Source organism: Dermacentor silvarum, unplaced genomic scaffold, assembly GCF_013339745.2.
Source record: "Dermacentor silvarum isolate Dsil-2018 unplaced genomic scaffold, BIME_Dsil_1.4 Seq923, whole genome shotgun sequence".
Lineage (NCBI taxonomy): Eukaryota > Metazoa > Arthropoda > Arachnida > Ixodida > Ixodidae > Dermacentor > Dermacentor silvarum.
In genome coordinates, this window is record NW_023606974.1 from 19071 (window position 1) to 28605 (window position 9535).

Sequence of the window (9535 nt, forward strand, 5' to 3'; positions counted from 1 at the left end):
ACAATGGGGATGCCTACTACGTGCGTCGTATATATATATATATATATATATATATATATATACGACGCACGTAGTAGGCATCCCCATTGTCCTTGGTCCGCTGAATGAGACAACGATATATATATATATATATATATATATTGCGTATGGAAATAGGGCAAAAGCAGTATTCACTAATTTTCTGCAGAGTTCATAATTAAGCCAGAGAAGAATGCTGAGTTGGTGCTGCGGTGAAGCAACTGCTAATTTCTTTCGCTATGCTGGTGTCATCAGCATCCGCCAATTTTACCGCTATCAAATTAGTGCGTGATTTAAAGTTAAAACAAATCAATATTCATAGTATATGTCAATAATTTCTTGTTTGAAAAACATAGGAACATGGCTATAAGACAAGGAGAGAGGAAATGGTAAGTGCTAACGGCAGTTTTATATTCCGAAGTCATTTGAATTCTTACGAATTTTTTAACTGCGACTCAAGCAAGTGAGGCTTGCATTTTGTGGGATTACGTAACAATTACTCAGCGTTCATCTCTTCACTGATGATTTAGTTATCTATAGAGAAATTTAAAAAATCACAATATTATTAGAGTATTCTTTGATCTTGACGCCGTAACTAATTGGTGTATCGTATGGCTCATGGAAATAAACGTTAACCAATGTAATTTAGGCTCTTGTCACCGATTACTTGAACTTTATTTTTATTCATCCATGAACCACGGCATCATTAAGGCATTATTGCGAGCGGCAAACATCAACATTGCAGCGTTACACGACATCCGCAGGTAGTGAATTCCAAGCAACAATGATTCTTAGAAAAGAACAACAATCAAAGTGATCAGAACTGAAAAGGTACGGCCTAACTTAAAGGGGCGGAACTTTACGCGAGGAAACATCATGCGGATGAGCAAACCCCACATTATGATGTAAGATTGAATAAAACGACTTAAGTCCTAACTTCCTTTGTCGTTCAATCAAAGGGATCACACCAAGTTTTTTCATTGCTGTTACACTTACAAAGCGGCGACGGATTCGATTTTCCTATAGCATTATTGTACAAACCACAAAACGGATCCCACACAGGGCAAGCAGACTCTAAAACTAGTAAAACACAGGCGTTATACGCTGCGTCTCGTACCCAGAAAGTCTGGACACATTCTGTGCTATTTCACGGCAATGCACAAGGGTAACTCATATATATATATATATATATATATATATATATATATATATATATGAAAATCAAAAACACAACTGCGCGGTTATCTTAGGTTTATTTACCCAACAGTTTCGGTCGGTGGACCGACCTTTTTCAAGGGATAAAGGAAATTCTCGCAACAGTCTTTTATATCTTCAGGTAGAGAAAGAAGACGCAAAAAAGAAAAGAAAGGAGAGCTAGAGAGAGCAAAAAAAAAAACATGAGGGCCGATGCCCAGAGAGATTACTTGTTGGTAACGGGGTTCAGCATGACGCGTTCCTGTCATCATTGGCAGTGGACAGGTCTTTGATGCGATCCCCGTTACACTCGCTTTAACCTGATCGACGACGCTGCCCGGAGCATTCCCGTCAAAAGTGGTAGTGGAAATGTCATTGACACGGTCGCTGTTAAGCGTGTTTGACAGACATGATTGACGAGCACGTGCCATCTTGAGCTGAACGTGCAGAGAAATAAATAAATAGATACAATATAAAAGAAAAAATACCAGGGAGAGAGCCAATGGCCAAGGAGATTACTTGTTGGTAACGGGGTTCTTCACGACAAGTACCTGTCATTATTGGCAGTGGACAGGTGCTTGATACGGTCCCCATTATGCGTGCTTTTACACGTGAATCTTCATTGTCAGCGGACAGGCCTTTGACACGGTCCTCGTTACACGCGCTTTTACATGATCGACGACAATGCACGGCGCATTGCCGTCAACAGCGGCAGTAGACATTTCTGTGACAAGGTCGCTGTTCAGTGTGTTTGACATACATGATTGACGGGCACGCCTGTTATATTGAGCTAAACGTGCAAAAAAGAAGAAAGAAAGAAAGAAAGAGAAGAAAGAGAAGAAAGAGAAGAAAGAAAGAAAGAAAGAAAGAAAGAAAGAAAGGGAAGACACCATGCCATACATGTCATGCCAGACAAAGGAGAAAACACGAAAGAAGAAGAAATAAACTGCAAATAAATTAACAGCGTGGCGAAATAAGCATGAAATTAATAAGCAAGGCCAATAATGTGGGTGGTTCGGTCCACTCCCCCACTGGAGTAGTGGGCATTCTTTCAACATCACACACGTGTCGGCTTCCCTATGCGGGGATTCGGTTCTGATTTAGCTATTAAACTTATGGACAAAGAAACCAGAGGTTTCCCATTTGTTCATTATGCCGTGCGTGATTATTCTAAATTTGTGGGTAAAATATGACTCTCTTTCTTCCCGTTCACGAGAAGAGCGGAAGCCTGACTGGAGAAGAGTGACACGTATTTTATCAAATGAAGGCTCAGGCAGGCTGATATGTTTTGAAAATGGGAGATGGGGTAGTGCGCGGGTGCGAGTTCTGTGGTTATTTAGACGGAGTTGAACGCGGTTCCAGTCTGTCATATATACTGTTGGTCGCAGACTTCACATGGAGCATGTAGATCACATTGCTGCTCTAAATACGCTTGGCGCATTGAAAAATCCAGTTACTGCTATATATATATATATATACATATCTGCTGAGGATCAACAAGTTTCAACTGACTACGCTGAGAGGGTAGCCCCTTCTAGCACCATATGCATTTAGGGCACTTCGTCGAAACATTGGTGTGCGTTAAAGCACTGTTTTGGTGACGGATGGGCGGTGAAGCCACACGACCGGCAAATTGTTTTGCACCCTTCCTGGAAAGGAAAATTTGGGCGATTTCTTTTTACCTGCACTTCGTACAGACTCGTGTAAACGAATGTAGTGCCGGGCAGAGGTTATGACGTCGTGTGCTGCCCTTGGCTCGCTGGACTGTAGCCAATCAGAGCAGACTGCGCGTCGTCTTGTGCATCAGACGAAAAGTGCGTGACTTCTCATTTACTGCTGGTATATGCCCTTGCCTGAAACTAAACGAAAATGTACGAGTTTCTTTCATCCACAAATCTCGACAAACTGCAACTACATACATAGCGAATTCGCAGTGCACGAAGACAAGTTCTGAATGCGTTTAATACAGCGCGGAACCTGAAATAGTCCGCACCATCCGTGAGCAAGATAATTATATCTTCTTGGAAGATTAGGTCTCTTTCCTCTGTGACACACAGTCACGCAAGCACTTCGCTATCGTCTTTGCAGCGAATGTTCACTATCGTGGCTATATCAGCGCCGACAGTATTAGACAAAATGGCGCCCCGCGCTTGCAACGCCCGCCTGCTTGTTTGTCGTCTGCTGCTTGCACTCATAGAAACCGCAGTGTAGAAAGTGTCGTCTTATGCTACACTACAGCTAAGCTATAAAAAAATGGCTTCGTGTAAGTAGGCGGAGCTGCACTTCTCTGCACCAAGTAAATAAGCTAACTACACTCGTGTAACCAGTGTGTAGGTAAAAAAATAAAGAAAAAAAGCCCTATTGACCTGAATAAGCCCCAAATTTAAACCGTAAAGCGATTTATTACAGCTGGCGTCGGAACGGTCATTGCAGAGCGAGTGTGATTCAGTCTGTTTGCACGCGCAGGTTTTATGAAGCAGCAGTGAGGAAGAGGTTTTATATGCGTGTGCTCGTCTTGACGTGCGGGCGTGTGTACTTTCGTTTGTGTGTGCGTGCGTGTTTGTGTATCCGCACTTGAATATACGTGCGCACGAGTGTGTGTATGCATCAGCGAGCATACGCGCGTTTGTTAAGCGTGCATTTCCTTGTGCGTGTGCGTGCGTACATTTTGTGCGTGTGTACATGCGTGGGCGCGTGTAAATGTGTATAAGAGCGAATATGTGTGTTATCTGTGCATCTGTGTTCGTGTGAGAGAGATCGAGAGTGGTGTGAGTGTGTCTTTGTGTGCATGTGTAAGCGAGTGAGGATTTTATTGCTTGCACATACTCTAGGAGACAAATGGATATGGAGTTTATTTGAAACGTATTTTATCCACGAGACAAGAACGAATGACACTGCCTTTATAGCACCATCTCCTTCTGCAAGCGAAACCAACGCCAAAAAGAAAAAAAATAATTAGGAGCCATTGCTCTCTGTGAAGGTGGATGGAGCTGTAGCCGATAACACAGGTTTAGACATGTGAACAGGTATTTATTTTCTTAATTTGGTAATAGTAGGACGATAGCTTTGTCATTACTGTGATACAGACTGATTGGTTCAGTTACAACATTAGACAGGATCTTGGCCAAAGTTAAATCTATGCACGATTGTTTGTTGAGTATGGAGTGCTTGGATTGGTGAGGCACTTCAAACCAAACTCTTACAAAGTGGTTAATAGCGATGTCAGTAGCAACAAAATCCAGCAACTGCCCTAGACTTGAATCCTTCCCTACGGAAAAAAATTGCCGTGGTTTAGATCTTCGAGCAATAGCACGGTTTGGCTTGCTTTGGGAAAGTACACAAACGCTGCTCGGCGCCGTCAGCAACTAACGCATCTACAATTGCTCCACAAGACAACGCACAGATGCTGGTCGGCGCGGCAGCAGCAGCGACCGAATTGACCTTTGTGTTGCGTCTCGCTTCAACACGAACTTAGTGTCGAAAGCACAGCGCATACGTAGCTACCAGCACTCGGTGCACCTTGTATGCACAACATATTGCTTTGAAGATGAGGTCGCGCGACCGCGCACTTTGTCCACATCGCAGATTGCTTTTAAAGTATAGGCGCACACGCGACGTACGCAGCAACCACCAGTAGTGGCAGGCTAAGTCCAAGTTTGAACCTTGGCTGAGCTTGAAGGTCGTATTTACGGAACCAGGCGTTTTCTGGGTTGGTACCTGGAGTAGTAGAGCTGTCGCTCTAAAAGCTTAGAAACGAACGGTAGGGCTCATCGGACGCTGAAACATCTAATAGGCTGCATGTTAAGTACAATAGCACTTGAACGAATGTCATTTAAACGAGCTAATCAGTTGTACGAACTATTTTATTTCCCCCAACAAAGGGTCATTGACCCTAATAGAAATGCCTTAAGTTTAACGAAATTCAGTCCAGTGCGCATTTCAATTAAACGAACATATTCCGTGGCATCATCCTATGCCTGGCAGTTCATATTGATCACTTCAAGTGCAATCCGCACTTTTGTAGCTTATTTTAGGTTGAGAACCACGATTCATAATTGCGCGAGGAATAGTGGGCCCTATTTTAGCTTTGAACTGGATCGGCCATGGTTCTTTGGACTGGCTACCTAGATAAGGTCGTATCCTGCCGAAGCCATAGCCGCATCTACATATTTAGCAATACAACCACAATGAAAAGGCATTCGCGTGCTGGTTAATCATGAGCGCCAAACGAAAGCGTCTGTCTCAACCAGAAAACGGGATGTTTTGAGTATGCTGGACTCTGGGAAGGGTCAAGTCGACGTTCCGAAGTCATTTGGGTTTCCGGAGTCATCATTGTCTACGATTAATAGCTAGCCGAAACGTTGACTGCCCTGCACATATTGCTGGAATGACGTGAAATGGATGCTGAAAGGACAAATATTCCATTACCATGCCATCAGAAAATTGCACTCCGTGGAGCAATGTTCCTCGCAATGACCCGCTTTTTCATAGCAAATCAGTTTCAGCGTTTTTAAATGTATACTGCATGTTATACACAAAAGTGATCCGTACCACAGCCTCTTATCGGAAGCTGCTGCTACGATTGTAGCATTTAGAGCACGTGTTTCCGTGCCCTTGCGTACAAGGACCCCGTGAAGCATCAGTGCTACCAGAATATCACACACTTAATTCTTACTGTCACCTCGCAACGTATATTTTATCTCATAGCTCACCTCATATGTCACCGTTTTAATACATGTACCACTTTTTTAAGCATTTTACACCTAATATTTTTAGGCCACTCAACAGCGAAGTTACATCTAAAACAATTGTCCTTGAACGCACCATCGAATATCTCCTAGCGGTTACTGTCGCTCTTTGGCCATTATTGTCCCTTGCGCCATTAAGCCCCATACATCATCATAAAGCAGAGGAGGTTGCATGGTCATTCATTTTGCATTACACTTCGTGAGCTTGTTCAAACTGGTTCAGCACCCGCTCAGTTCTTGAGGAGAACCATCTCATAACCTTCTGTGCGAGTCCTGCACAAATCTCACAGCTGCAGTAACATTTAGTCTCTGATATTCGGTCCGCATTAACACAAAAGTTGGCGGTAGGCATTGTAAATTCTATTCACAGAGGAATACGTGTGGCCTATGACTCTCGCATTCTCTTCCTGCAATATGCGTCTGTCACACATTGTGACAATTTTAATGCGATTTGCGAGAATTATGCCTGGCGTGGCTGATCCGGAATGATAATCGCAGGAACAGCTTTGCCCATTTATAACAATCTACGCAGCAACAAGACTGATAAAGTACAAAACAAGACTAGTTATCAGGGAATACTGTGAGAAAGAGCATTCCAAGGGCACTTCAAGGGTTTCTAGCAATCCAGCTCAAACACGGAGTACTTGGCCATTTCTGCAAGCCATTGTTCAAAGAACTATTATTGAGAATACGTGGCTGTTTCCCAGAGGTAATAGTTTTTTGAGCTACTAAGACGTGGAGAGATAGTGCTTTTTTGCACAATGCCCCGCCAGTCAAGGGCATTTCCTCTATGTTTCCTGCAAATTAATTACCTCATTTTTGTTCTCAAATACTGTTTGCAACACTATCAGAGAAATACGCGAATGCAGTAGTGTTTACGAGGCGGAAGAGGGCACTGTGGACACGTGGGCAACGTACTAATTACGGGCAACTGTGGAGTGACGAATAGTGAAGTTGTGCTTTGTCATTGTGTAAGCGATAGCTAATGTTGTAATTTGAGGCGCAAATCAAGCACCCTATACCACGCCCGCATAGCGCATATCATACCAGACCAGGGACCCGCAGCAGGTTTTACGACCAAGTGCACGAACATCAACTTTTTTAGCTTCGTGTTTTCTTCGCATGCCGGCAGACTGGAACGGCCTCCCTCCTGCGATTGTCGACACAACCTGCCCAGCCATATTTTTTCAACACGCCAATGAACTACTCCAACAAAGTTCTACTTGAATTTTCATTACGTGTATTTCATTACGTTACGTGTATTTATATGTGTATGTATATATCATGTGAGCATTTATGTGACGATGATGTGTGGTTTTAGTGTCGCAAGTGCCAGGCCATAGAGCGCCATGCGAATGATAATGGGGTGTCAGTGATTTGCCAATGAGATGGATATATGAATTGCGATAGGTAGATGTTACTTGGCCGTAAAAGGGCCAAAAGTCAGTCGATGTAAAGTGTGTAAAATAGATGGGTATATAATTAACACGAGAGTGAGGTGTGTTATGGTTGTAAAATATGTGTTTCGAAGTGATCGTAGGATAAAATGCAAGAGTATGAGAGTAGAACTACTGGCTCACGAGGGCCCTTAAATGTAAGGGCCCGGTGACTTATGCTCTACAAAACTACAATCACAGGCGCACCCTCTGATGAGAGGATGCGCTACGACACTCATGGGCTAACAACAAGTAGCACTACATCATTTAGGTGATTTAGAATTGTCTTCATATCAAAAAATGGTTCCGAGCCGAGAAACAATGACGCAGTTAGGGGGATATGGTGTCCCTAGGCTTGCAGAAAGTGCTTTCTTTCGTTCAGTTTCTGCTTTCCTGCGGATTTATATACGTGTGTGTATGTGTGTATCTACTTCAATATACTTTGATCTACTTGAATATGTATATGTTACTTGATTGTTTGTATTATCGATTTTGTACCCACCCCTTAGGCAATACCCCCGAAGTTGGGGGCCCTTAAGGGAAATAAACCTAGCTAAATGTGCGTTGTGGTGGAGCTAGGTTTATAGTCGGTAAGTGCTACAGCAGTGATCTTGACGCAGTGGCAAAAAAGCCCAATCTGCTGTCCCGCTTTCTGTCTGCATGTTTTCAGGCACCTCAATTGACGAGAACTGGGGAGCTGATCAAGCAGAGTTGGACATAGCAAAAAGTGCACACCTGTTCTCGGCCAACCTCGCGCAAAACACCTTGGTGGCTCCACGGACCTCAACACCGCGTGGGCATGGCTGTCAGACAGATGCTGAAAGAAGCGCGCTCCTCGAGGATGCGCACAGAGACGAGGCACGGCGGAGAAATTCCAGCACGTCATTAGATAAGGAGTAGCAGCGAGTTTAGACTAGCAAAGCGTAAACAAACCTGAACCACTCTGTGCACATGCAGAGCTCGGCCAGAGACCAGGAACTTCGCGTGTGGAAGGGTGTAGCGGTTCCTTGCGATATATATTATATATATATATATATATATATATATATATATATATATATATATATTCAAAATCTGCCGTCTTTTTAAGAAGCTCCAAACACATTATTTTGCTCAACTGCCAAGTTTCCATAGTGCCTGACAAACTAAAATAATTTTCAAAAGCAAGCACACATGCGCAAAACGTTTTTGTGCGTGCTTGCACATAACCTCAGCTGAAATTATGTACACATGCATGAAGGCAGCAGAACAAAATTGCGAGCATTTTTAAGCATGAAATGCTGTTAGCTCCCGTTGTCAGGAACCTTCGAGTGAACTTGAACCAAAATCAAGAGCTGTTATCTGGGCACTGAAACGAGAACATACGGGAATCGTTGAGAGAACAAAACGATGTCATCCAGGCAACCAGCCAAAGCTAATAAAATGCGGTCTCGGGCCAACAACCCTTTGTACAGGACAGCATCACATACGCTAGTTACTGCCCAAACAAGTTACAAAAAATATTGTTTCTGAGTTCTTCCTAATGTTTGTTCACAATATCACTCAAGCTGCAAATTCTAGTACGCTGAAGGTTTATTTGTTGTTTCCAATAGCGACGTTCAAAATGCAAACAGGGCACCATACACTTGACTATCATGTTCTGGTGCTGAGACAGGGTTTCCTGTCCTCTTTGAACACCAGCGGTTCGTGAGTTCCGCGGTGCGGGTTTTGCGTCGCCTAGAGAGATGCGCCACTAGTGCTTCTCTTCTTCTAATTGGGCAGTGCAGTCTGTCTCCCTGGCGTCTTTCGCTACCTGTCGTGCCACCTTCCGCCGCTTTTCCTCTTCTAGCTGGGCAGCATCCCTATGGAGCTGTGCACAGTATGGCGTGTTGCGGTGTGGTGTGGTGGGTTATGCCGTTGCGAACATGGACTACACCCATTTTAAGGTTTTGGCTAGTATCATCTCCAACCAATTTGCTTTGCCGGTAGCCATTTCATGCTTACATCTACTCTCGATTACGGGAGAGCCAGCAATTTATTTCTATATCGCTGTAATGCTTTTTTTGAAACAGTGGCTTGAAGTACAGTCCTTTGCCGATGCTAAAATTCCCAGACATTTTAAACAAGCCTCATTTCAAGTATTATAGGTCACGGACAGTA